This window comes from Aulostomus chinensis, chromosome 13 (genome assembly GCF_037954235.1).
Source record: "Aulostomus chinensis isolate RoL2024-O1b breed Wild chromosome 13, RoL_Achi_v1.0, whole genome shotgun sequence".
Taxonomy (NCBI): Eukaryota; Metazoa; Chordata; class Actinopteri; order Syngnathiformes; family Aulostomidae; genus Aulostomus; species Aulostomus chinensis.
The window spans coordinates 3,023,403-3,036,218 of NC_141332.1; positions in this window are offsets into that span (position 1 = coordinate 3,023,403).

The following is a 12,816-nucleotide window of genomic DNA, read 5'->3' on the forward strand; positions in this document are numbered from 1 at the left end:
ACCTTGAAATCTTTGTCATTGAAGAGACTTTCTGCCATTTGTGACACGCTTTCCCGCCCTTAATACAAGATTTTCTGGCAACAGGGGTTATCACTGTCATTCAATAAAGAGCATCATTGTGCACCATGTGAAAGAATACTGCACGTCCACGCTCAAAAATAAGCGAATAAGAGGCTGCAGAAACCATAAGACACAGCATACTGATGGATATTGTGGTTCTCCAGGGGGCCTGTGGTGCTGTTCAAGGCCAACTTAGAAGTACTTTAGCCAGGCAGAAGAGGTGGATGACTGCTCTGGTTGTATGGGGGTCTTGGAGCTTCACCAGCATTGTTTATTTTTGATTTGAAAATCACAACTTTCACAAAAAACGCATTTTCTCAGTTTATCTAAGGCTGCATTTTGTCCTCCACGGTTGTGCCCTAATTCAGTCCGAGCCATCTACTGGGTTACAATGACTGGAGGAAATAGTAATAAATCTGCTGATTTGTCACCTCGAATATGATAAGTGGCAGGCTGCAGGGTTTTATATCACTCAGTAGACAGAATCATTTTCATTCAGATCGTACTGGGATTCGTTGGGGACTCACATACGAGTGTTTTTAACAACCTTCAGGGTTTCTGGAAAGATACTGGACTTTATGATATTGTGTTTACAGCACTGATTTGAGCGAAGCGCTAATGCCGGCAAGGCGATGTGCTCCCAGTAACAATGCTGATGTTAACATAGAATGTTTGATAAGGTGAGAGTCAGCCTTGCATGGCTCTGTTACCAAAAAAAGGAGTACAGGAAGTGCTTTGGGATGAGGGGCAATCAAGGTCCTCAACGCGAGCGGAGCATTCTTGCCATATTGAACAACCCACTTGACTCGTACCCATCAGTCGACATCGTCATGTTGTGGCACCCGAAGCTGAAAGACCGTTTTGAGCCTCTGAATGGTGAACAGTGCTGGACCGTAACAAAGTAAATTTACTTAAGTAATGTCGGCTGTTAACTGGATTTGATTTAAAGCGGGAAATTTTCCATCCAGTTCCGCGAGACCTTTTAGAACAATGTAAGAACCAAAACAAACATCCAGGTGATCACTATGTTTGGCACGATTTCAGAGAGAGTGCTCCTGTATTTTAACTCAGACAGAACAAGTTTGGTTTTTAGTGGAATATTATTTAAAATTCGTTGAGAATAATTAAAAAAAAAAGCTTGCAGCCACAAAAGTTGAGAATGTATTACAGTATAGGGTTTAAATGAATTCATTGGTTGATGGTGGTCTCAAGAAGTTTCTCACCCAGGACACAGGATGGAAAGACGAGCAATCTCATGCACGCACAACTACATCTGGATTGTGCTCTGCCTGATGGTACAGTGATTCTATGGTCATGCAATAGGATCCTACCCAAGATCATAACGATGAGCCATCCAGCTTCATAAGAATAACATTAAATCAGTTTTCAATTTGCACTTTCGATGTTTTAAACCGGGCTGCACGGTGATGCAGTGGTCAGCACTGTAGCCTCACAGCAAGAAGGTTCCGGGTTCGAGTCCCGGTTCCAGCATGGATCTTTCTGTGTGAGGATCCATGTTCTCCCTGTTCCTGCTGGGTTCTCTCTGGTACTCCAGCTTCCTCCACAGTCCAAAGACATCAATTAGGGGACGAGGCTGATTGATTCTCTAAATTGACTGTAGGTGTGAATGTGAGTGTGAATGGTTGTTCGTCTCTGTATGATGGACTGGCGACCTGTCCAGGGTGAACCCCGCCTCTCGCCAGTAGATGCTGGGATAGGCTCCAGCCCCCCCGCGACCCTTACTAGTAAGGAATAAGCGGAAGACGATGGATGTTTTTGATTATCACCATGTTGACATTTTCCCTTCAAATTATATTGTGATTTTTTTTTTCCAGAGCTCAATAAGAGATTAAAAGGCATTGGGTTTACATGAGTGCTTAGTTTGATTTCAAGCATATTCATGAGCCTGAAAACATGATGGTCCAAATGAATCATCTTCCAAACTTTCAAGACTTTGTACAAACCCGACCCACGCATCATTCTCACAAACACCATTTTTGTTTTTTATGGCTGTCTATTGTGTGTGTAGTCCAGAGCCATTAGCTGCATCATGTTGTGTTAACCATGCCTAAATTTGTGTTAAAAATGGAAAAAAGAAACATTCTTTTCACATAGTTCTTTTGAGAGCATGCTCATGGTGACTTTGATCAACTTGGCAACATCCTGCGTATGAGTCTATGAAATACTTGCAGGGTGCATACACAAATCCTCTTGGATCCACACGCACACGCACTCATCAGCCACTAACATACGCATGTATGCATGGCAGGATGGTCTTATGCTGCTTTAATCCTGTATCCATGGAGACCAATCTGTCTATCGCCCTAGGGACAAGAAAAGATCAGCTAGCATCTGTTTTGCCGTACTGCTGTCTGTCTGTTCAGCAGTCTCCATGAGCCTGTTTGTCTGTCAGCTTGTTTGTGCCTGTCGCAGTCTGTCAGGAGCCATTTCAATCAACTGACAACTGAATTCTAAAATAACAACCCATGACATTTTCATATCAACTACTATTGGATTTGCTTATTTCTGCTCTTAATTGATATAATGGTCATCCAGCTCTGACTAGACTAGCTGCGAATGGTGCGTTTGATGACAAATGTACCAAAAGAGGGGGAAAAAAGAAAACAAGTTAGTTAATAAAAGCAGTGACAGCCACTGTATCTAGCACGCTAAATCCTAAAATTGTGATGAGATCTGTGGGAAATTCAGTATAAACAGACCTCAGAAATGAGATTTTATGAAGAAGATCTTGGAGATAAAGAAACCTCAACACACACTTATGTTACTGTAACTGTCAAAGGTTTTTAAGTTTCATATCCTTCTCAGGATATTCTATCTGACCTGTTTTTCTTCTTGGTTGCACAACACGTTCATGAACTCTTTTCCATCCATCACTGGACACTGAGCTCTGTTTGAATTGAGTGTGCAGATGTAACCTTGTCTGCCCTGAGAAAGTAGAGCAGCAGAGAATCCTGCGAGCCTGCTTACAATCACCGCCGGCTTTTAGCCAGCATGCACTAAATGCACATGATGTATGAAACGAATAGAGAATATAGAATTCCCATACAGATAGTGTCGGTATTTTTATAACACATACAAAAAAGTATTTGAAAATCATTCATGTTTCCTCAACATCTGCATACATGTATAAAATATGGAATTAGCATTTCAGTTCAGTTGATTCAATTTTGTTATTCCACAATGTGTTTTATGGTTTACATTTTATAATTCACCTTTCAATTTTATACTGATGAAGTATGAGCAGAATAACAACTCTGATACTGCCATCATGTCATATGGCTCAGCAGTCTTTTCTGAGAGTTCCCAGGGTACAAGTTTTTGTGTTGAAAAACAACAACAAAATAACCTAGTAGCCAGGTAACCAAATCAATTGGAGGTATGACCGTTTCTAATTGAACTTGCTTATGATTCCCTTCCATCATCTACTGGTCAGTTTTCATGCTACACTGTTGTTACACTTGGACTCAAAGTCACTGGACTATGGGATCAGCTGCACACTAATCTCTAGACAGTCTCTCGATCTCTACGGTTGCCAGATCTTTACCGTGAGTTCTAACCTGTGACAAACGTTAACAGCAAAACTTCACCCAAATAGTATGTTTTGCCTTTCACCTGCGCATAAATGGGTGTATGGGACTCATGAAGAGGTTCTTGCATCACTCCTTTATGTCTCCAGAATGAAGGAAGAGCCAACTACGTACATTTAGCCTGAACATCGTCTTTGTCAAGCCGTGTGCTCAGTCAACCACAAACACACTTGATGAGTGTGGGTGAGTAGGGTCACCTGAATGTACCAGTGGGTCACACGCCACACTAGCTCACAGAAGTGTTGGATTCTGACCATTTTTGAGAATAACTGAAAGGCAAATATGCTTTTTTGAATGAAGTGTCTTCTTAAAAATTCAGTTTGTGTTTTTAGAAATCAGAATATCTGTGGTGCGCCACCAGACTGGCAAAGGAGGCAGATGGATGTGCTGCTTTTCTAGGAAGCGTCTGCATCCCCACCAATAATAATAATAATTATTATTATTATAATTATAATAATAATAATAATCACTTTTTCGCTTTGTCCAAACAATAGGTTTCTTTGAAACCAACTCACATTCAAGTGTTTTTTAAAAAGAAACTACTTGAACTTACATCCTTTTTTTAAAAAAAAGAATGCAAATACATGAGTCTTTTATTTTTTAATGTTCATTTTTTTCATAACCAATGTACAAAATATTCTGGGGGTCTTGAAAGATGAATGAAAATGTTCAAAAACACTGGCAGTGAAAGTTTCAGTGTTGTAATATGTAGGATCGAAATGAAAGCAAAAATCAGCTGCCATCACTTTAGAATGAGTGGTTGTTTTACTGGTAGGGCAAACCATAGGGGGCAGACCATAGAGGGCAGACCATAGGGGGCAGACCATAGAGGGCAGACCATAGGGGGCAGACCATAGAGAGCAGACCATAGAGGGCAGACCATAGAGGGCAGACCATAGGGGGCAGACCATAGAGGGCAGACCATAGAGAGCAGACCATAGAGGGCAGACCATAGACAGCAGACCATAGACAGCAGACCATAGAGAGCGGACCATAGAGAGCAGACCATAGAGGGCGGACCATAGACAGCAGACCATAGACAGCAGACCATAGAGAGCGGACCATAGAGAGCAGACCATAGAGGGCGGACCATAGGGGGCAGACCATAGACAGCAGACCATAGAGGGAAGACCATAGAGGGCAGACCGTAGAGGGCAGACCATAGGGGGCAGACCATAGAGGGCAGACCATAGGGGGCAGACCATAGGGGGCAGACCATAGAGAGCAGACCATAGGGGGCAGACCATAGAGAGCAGACCATAGAGGGAAGACCATAGAGAGCGGACCATAGGGGGCAGACCATAGAGAGCAGACCATAGGGGGAAGACCATAGAGAGCAGACCATAGAGGGCGGACCATAGACAGCAGACCATAGAGAGCGGACCATAGAGAGCAGACCATAGAGGGCGGACCATAGACGGCAGACCATAGACAGCAGACCATAGAGGGAAGACCATAGAGAGCAGACCATAGAGGGCAGACCATAGGGGGCAGACCATAGAGAGCAGACCATAGAGGGCAGACCATAGGGGGCAGACCATAGAGAGCAGACCATAGAGGGCGGACCATAGACAGCAGACCATAGAGAGCGGACCATAGAGAGCAGACCATAGAGGGCGGACCATAGACGGCAGACCATAGACAGCAGACCATAGAGGGAAGACCATAGAGAGCGGACCATAGGGGGCAGACCATAGAGAGCAGACCATAGGGGGAAGACCATAGAGAGCAGACCATAGGGGGAAGACCATAGAGAGCAGACCATAGGGGGCAGACCATAGAGAGCAGACCATAGGGGGAAGACCATAGAGAGCGGACCATAGGGGGCAGACCATAGAGAGCAGACCATAGGGGGCAGACCATAGAGAGCAGACCATAGAGGGCAGACCATAGAGAGCAGACCATAGGGGGCAGACCATAGAGAGCAGACCATAGGGGGCAGACCATAGAGAGCAGACCATAGGGGGCAGACCATAGAGAGCAGACCATAGAGAGCGGACCATAGGGGGCAGACCATAGAGAGCAGACCATAGGGGGCAGACCATAGAGAGCAGACCATAGAGGGCAGACCATAGAGGGCAGACCATAGACGTAACCTCACACAGCAACACATCTTTTAAAACTCAGCTCACCTATTGACACACAGATGAACACAAGCAGATTCACAATTCAAGCACAGAGCAGGTTGGGAAAGAAAATGATAATCAGAAAATGATAGATTCCCACATAGGTGACTACTCTCAGGTATGCAGTGGTCCAACAGCAGGAAACACATTTAGATGGGAAACATCACCAGAGTTCCCACTGTAAAATGATTTGAAAAGTCTATCATAACAGCTGCAACAAAGAGGATCAAATGAATGTGAACGTGCAGCTACGTGTTCGGCATCCCGCGGGGTGTGTTGCTCACAGATCCTGTCGACACACACACTTGTATGTGTTTGTGTGTCTAAGTGAAGTAAGGGCTGGGTGGGAGGGGCAGCCTAATGGAAGGATGTGATATAAATAGACAGATGGAGAGATGGGCAGATTGATGAAGACAGAAAGACAGAATCAGACGGACAGAAATCCTCTCAGCCTCTCAATTGGTCTATTTTTCTGTCTGACCATTTTCTAGTTTTCCCTCCCTCACTCCATTTCTGGGTACCTCTCCATATTTCACTTTGCTCTTCTCTCCCTCCCTCCCTCAGACATAACTCAGCATCAAATGGTCCTATAGTGGTGTAGCCAGCCCTCACACATTCATTACGGACTGCATCGGCCTCCAGCATCTTCATTCACCATCGTCCTCCCTTCGTTCCTCCTGTCCTTCACTCTTCCATGGACTGCTGGAACCTGTAAGGGAAGAGAGTGATTCTTTACATGAATCTCAGTGAAGCAGTTTGAGCTCAAAGCACCATAGATTACTGTCCACTAAAGAAGGATTTGGGACTGCTGCAAAGACAGTATTAGAATAAAACTTGACTGTACCACCCGTCCAGGGTGAACCAGGGTGAAAGCGGGATAGGCGCCAGGCCCTCTGTGACCCTTAACAGGATAAGTAGAGGAAAATGGACGAATGGATGGATGAGTTATTTCATGTCATATTGGTTTCTTTTTGTTTTTGTCAAACCAGCAGTAAATAAGTATTGCCTTTAACTTCAGTGAAAGGAGAATTATTTTATTCATCAACATTGTGTTCCCGAACAACTTCAACTCATGGTGACTTGCAGCAATGACACATGGCTGTGCTGCGGGGAATGACAAGCGGAGCAAGTGTGAATTCAGTAAACCTGTTAACCACGGTAACCACATCCGTCCGATCATCACAGTGACTTCTCTGTTCATTTTTTGTGAGGTGAGGTGGCCTGCAGAAACATGGTTCTGAACAGACAGGTTGCTACGTAGGTTGCAGTGGTGCAGCAACGAAGGCTTCCTGTGTCCACACCATCCACTTGTCTTCCTGTCAAAGTAGCAAAAACGCATTCACAGTAATTCAGATGTTTCTTTTTCCCTACAAATAACAAATAAACATGATATTTGCTTCTGAATACCAGATTTGCATTCCTGTTTCAACTCATCCAGAAGAAGTCTTAATTTAAAAAAAAAAAACCAAGAAACTTTAATTCCTACAGTGTAACTTGTACAACTAACTTCAATTTCATAATGCCATCCAAATGAAATGTGCTGATGTCATCATTTTTATGACATCATATGAATGGAAGTGGAATATGAACATGTCTCGATACATGACCAATACAATCAGGCAGGTTTTATACAAAAACTGCACTTGTTTTTTTATTTTTATTATTATTATTCTTACTACTACTACTACTACTACGACGAATAATAATCCATCCATCGTCGTCGTCTTCCGCTTATTCCTTACTAGTAAGGGTTGCGGGGGGGTGGAGCCTATCCCAGCATCTACGGGCGAGAGGCGGGGTTCACCCTGGACAGGTCACCAGTCCATCACAGGGCCAACACAAAGAGACAGACAACCATTCACACTCACATTCACTCCTACAGTCAGTTTAGAGTATCAATCTGCTTCGTCCCCTAATTGATGTCTTTGGACTGTGGAGGAAGCTGGAGTACCAGAGAGAACCCACACAGGGAGAACATGGAGACTCACACAGAAAGATCCTGTGCTCCAACCTGAGCTCAAACCCAGAACCTTCTTGCCGTGAGGCGACAGTGCTGACCACTGCACCACCGTGCAGCCCTACCACTACTACTACTAATAATAATAATAACAGGTGGCACGGTGGTGCAGTGGTCAGCACTGTCACCTCCCAGCAAGAAGGTTCTGGGTTTGAGCTCAGGTTGGAGCACAGGATCTTTCTGTGTGGAGTCTCCATGTTCTCCCTGTTCCTGTGTGGGTTCTCTCTGGTACTCCGGCTTCCTCCCACAGTCCAAAGACATCAAGAGGGGACGAAGCTAAATGATACTCTAAATTGACCGTAGGTGTGACTGTGAATGGTTGTCTGTCTCTGTATGTTGGCCCTGCCATGGACTGGTGACCTGTCCAGGGTGAACCCTGCCTCTCGCCCGAAAGCCGCTGGGATAGGCTCCAGCCCTTAACAGGATAAGCGGTAGAAAATGGATGGATGGATGGATGGATGGATGGATGGATGGAGCAATATCAAGGCCTTTCAAGGTTTCATTAGTTTTGTTTGGTTGTTGTTGTTTTTTTGTAATTGGTCACCATTCACTTTTAATGGTCTGGAAGACGACTGCACCCCTTTTTTTCTGTTAAAGTTAACAACCTGCATCTCACGACTATTCAGGAGTTTGCACTCTCTAATTCAAACTCCGTGACACAGTCATTTTTGGCCACATGTAGTGAGCAACTGTGCCATAATACTTCAGTACAATCCATAGTAGAACAACTACTTGTTGGTGAACTGATCTAACCACCAACCATATTTACAGAATAGGACTGACAACTATGTTTATCTTTCAATGAAGACAACATCTCCTTTTTTAAGAGGAGCAAACATCTTCAAATTCCCGTTAACATTTTAACTTTGCCTGTTGGCACCACAGGGAAGATTATTTTTTATATGATTTATATGATTTGCATGTCCAAAGACATGCAAATGGGGACTAAGCTGATTGATACTCTAAACTGACTGTGAATGTCTGTCTGTCTATATGTGTTGGCAGCATGGCTCAGGAGTGGCAACCCGTCAAGGGCGACCCTGCCTCTTGCCCAATACTGGGATAGGCTCCACCCCCCCCCCCCACACACAAACCCCTAACAGATAAGCAGTATAGAAAATGGTTGGATGAATAACCAATCATCATCATCGCACATTTCTCATTTTGTTTATTGCTCCAAATCCCATAACATAATGGAGTGTGATTGTGTTGAGTAAAAGCTTCAGAATAACAGCGGTGATCTGGAAGAAAATAAATTTCCGATGTTACACAGTTGGGCTTGTTTCAAACAGTGGGTGCATCCTTGAACAGGTCAGTGAGATGGTGAAAAGAGCACATTGATAATCTGCTTCCTGGCTCTGAGAGACACTGTGTGACAGTTGTTGCCAGGTGGATACAGGCAGAGCTGTCCTCCCTCTTCCCTCCTCGCAGGAATGCATTGATATTCCTGCTGAGTTAGCCACCACACCGCTGCTTTTCACTGTACCCAAATTATTGTCCTATGCGTTCAATGCAAGACACTGATTGTAACGTCCACCTCCCTCTGTTTATTGGCATGCATACTATGATTGTGGCCCATGCAAACCACTTTCTCTTCCACCTAGAGACACACACAGACACACACAGGCACACACACATACACACACACGGCGCAACACACATTGATAGATTTGTGTGAATGCAGACACACTGCTGCTGTGCATTAGCAGAGGTATTCCATTAGCATATAAATGTGCTCCCGTGTGAGTGTGCTGGTTGTGTGTGGAGAATGTGGGTTAATTTGTGTAGACTTAATATGCATGTCAGGCAGATTGGGAGATGATAGTGTTCTTTATAAATGGTGTGCCAGTTGCAGATCGATCAGCGAGACGGCACACCAGCTCACTCTATATGTATCAGCTTGCCTCGCTGGCCTCCTCCCTCTCTCTGTTCCTGACATTAATTAAACGTAAGCCACAGACCATCTGCCACCACTTAAGGCAACTGACCCCCTGACCCGGCGACTTGGCACGGCACTGGGACCCTTAAACTGTATTTGTGTTACGCTCACACACAAGCATTTTTGCTGCCATCACTTCTTCAGTTTACATTCAGCTCCAATCTAGGGATGCTTTGTTTTAGCTTTGCTGTAAATTATGAATTTAAATGCTCAAGAAGTACATTATTCCAGATTCCTGTCCCCAGTTTGTTAACGTGAGTGTATAAATTCAAGGGAAATTTTAAAACACGGGATATAATTTGACATTCAGAATTAAAGCAAAGAAATAGCCACCAGAAAAGTGATGTAGCCGTGTATTTAATTGCAGCTTAGCAAAAACTAGCAACTCGTAGTAAAATTCCCATAATATCACATATACAGCATTTAAACTAAAAATAAGCAAGTCACAGTGTGTTTGCCATTAGTTGCAGATTAAAACATGTCCCCTGGCTGAGAACATGCATAATGAAATGATATACTCTTGACTGAAAAATTCTCAGAAGAGGGGGTGGTGGTGAGATAATAACCCCCCCTGAAATGCCTCACATAGAGGTATTTCTACACTTTGGGGGTGGGGTGGGGTGGGTTTGTACTTTTTGAACTTAACTATTGTACAGTTACTTCCTTGTCCTCAGATTGCATTTCCTTGCTCTCCTAAAACTTCAGGAATTCTCTAACCTACATACATTTCTGTAATTGTCTGTCTCTCCGCTCCCTGCTGTGTTCCCTCCTTGTGATCACTCATCTACGCTTCATCTCTTTCCACTTCATAACAACTTTGTTGAAAGGAAAAAAAAAAAAATCCAACTACTTCTTGGGCAAGCCAAGTGCCACAATGGACATGAGATGGCTGAGGTTTGTATTACAGAGTGGATTAATGTATTTGGTTTTTAATCTTGTACTGTCTGCTGAATACAAGGTCATGTGACATCAAAGTCTTTGAATGAATCTGCCTCATTTCTGTTCATAGCTGCTGTATGAGAAACTCCATCTGAGTGGTAATTTGCTGTTCTTTTGCAACATTGGCTGGTGAAGACAGAGCCGTACCCTTGATACATATTTTTTCCTCATGGCCACTTAGCCTTCAACATGCTCTTGTTGCCGTTAGTTCACAAAGCTAATATTTTCGCCCCTGGTGCTTTTTTTTTTTCTTTTTGTGGCTCCAGAATGCCGGAAGAGCCAACCACATATATTTAGCATGAAATTATACAGCAATGGTCACTGATGGCTAACAACAGTAAAAGTGTCCAAAAATGTCAATCAATAAACTCTCAAGTGTACATGTAGACTGGGCTAAAAAGGAACAAGTGCTGAAATATCCAGCCATCCATCCATTTTCTATACCATTTATCCGTTTGGGGTGATGGGGGGGGCTGGAGCCTGTCCCAGCTGACACTGGGCGAGAGGCTGAGTTCACCCTGGGTGGGTCACCAGTCTGTTGCAGGGCCATCAGGAGCAATTAGGGGCTCAGTATCTTGCTCCAGGATACTTGGACATGGTCACCGGGTGAAGTGAGGAATGAATCAGCGACCCTTGGGTTGCTCGACGGCGTCTCTACCTCCAAGCCATGCCGCTCCCAAGCACTGACATATGATGCCTGTTATTACTGGAGTCAGTAGCTATTTATATTATTACAGAGAAGTAACTGAGAAGACTGATGCGACTGTATTTTTAGGTCAAGTTTTGGTAAAATGGTGGGGAGCAAACCGAAACCCACTGACTCCCGAGATTCCCGGTTGAATGTGACAAGCCCGACTGTGACTGTGATTTGGACTGGATCCTGAGCTTCATAATCTTTCATCTCATCATTATGGCCCACAATCCCATTGTTATAAGACACTGCAAGGTCACAGTTACTTCATGTTTTCTGTTATTCTGTGTTGCTCTCCCATCCTCGCATTTTCCTCTTCTCATACCTGTTCTGGCCCAGCCATGTTGGTCCGGCCCTGCTTCCTCAGCCAACCAGCTCTCGTTCACCTGTTTTCACTGGCCTGTGCGTTTATATTCAGTACAGTTTCTCCTGCTCTTGCTTGCATCTTTGTCCTCTTTGTCCCGATTCAAATCATTATCCTGTCAGCCTGGCTCCAGCCCCTGAATCTAACTTTTTGAATCTTTCAACAGTGATTCATTCAGGCTCTGGAAAGTCTTTCATACTGAGTGTTTGTGCTGGTTGGAATTCCAAACAGGCCCATCAGCTTTCTTGAATGCAAGGATGCAATAAACTCAGTGCAAAACTGTCAAACAACAATAGGAGGACCACAATGATGAAGTTCCGATCAAACTGATATTGCTCTTGAAGATTTTCTTCTGAAAAGACTCAAAGACAAAAGATTATGCCTTTGGTCTTCTTCCAAATGAATTTAGGAAGTTTTATAGAAAATAAATAAAATATATCTGAGCGATTTAAAATCTCCTGTTGCTTTCTCCCCCTGTTAAGGACAATGTTGAATACAAAACATGCAACATTTCATCATTCACAACCCACAACTGCGGATAAACAGTTTTAATAAAATGAAAGGAAAAATTCAGTTTACAAATGGAGAAGCAAGCAGGGCATCAGTAGTTCGCCAGCTGAGACGCATGCTACTGCCAGTGGAACCTATGAACAAGGAATTGTATCTAAATTATGTTTCGTTTTTGTTTCCTGTTACAAATTACAGGGTTCCTTTTCTTTAACCACTTCCAACGATATTTTTTGACGGCTGTGCTGCCCGCGGCTAACATGCAGCAAGCTTTGTTTTGCCGCTCTTCGATTTTCTGCATCATGCTGTGGATTCCGATAGTCCAAGGCCAAGTATGCCTGGAGTAGCTGAACATTAGATGTGAGGTCCTGCATGTGGGATATCATTCATTTCTTGTCTATATTGCAGTCGTTTGAATTTTCTCCCCGACATTTCCTCTTGGTTCACACCAACTGACCAGTGTGGCTTGACAGTGACTTTAAATGCTGTGAGTGGTTAACATTTCAGCGACGATTATTTCCAAAAAAAGCTGAAATGGGAGCCTGGTCAGATTCAATAATGAAGT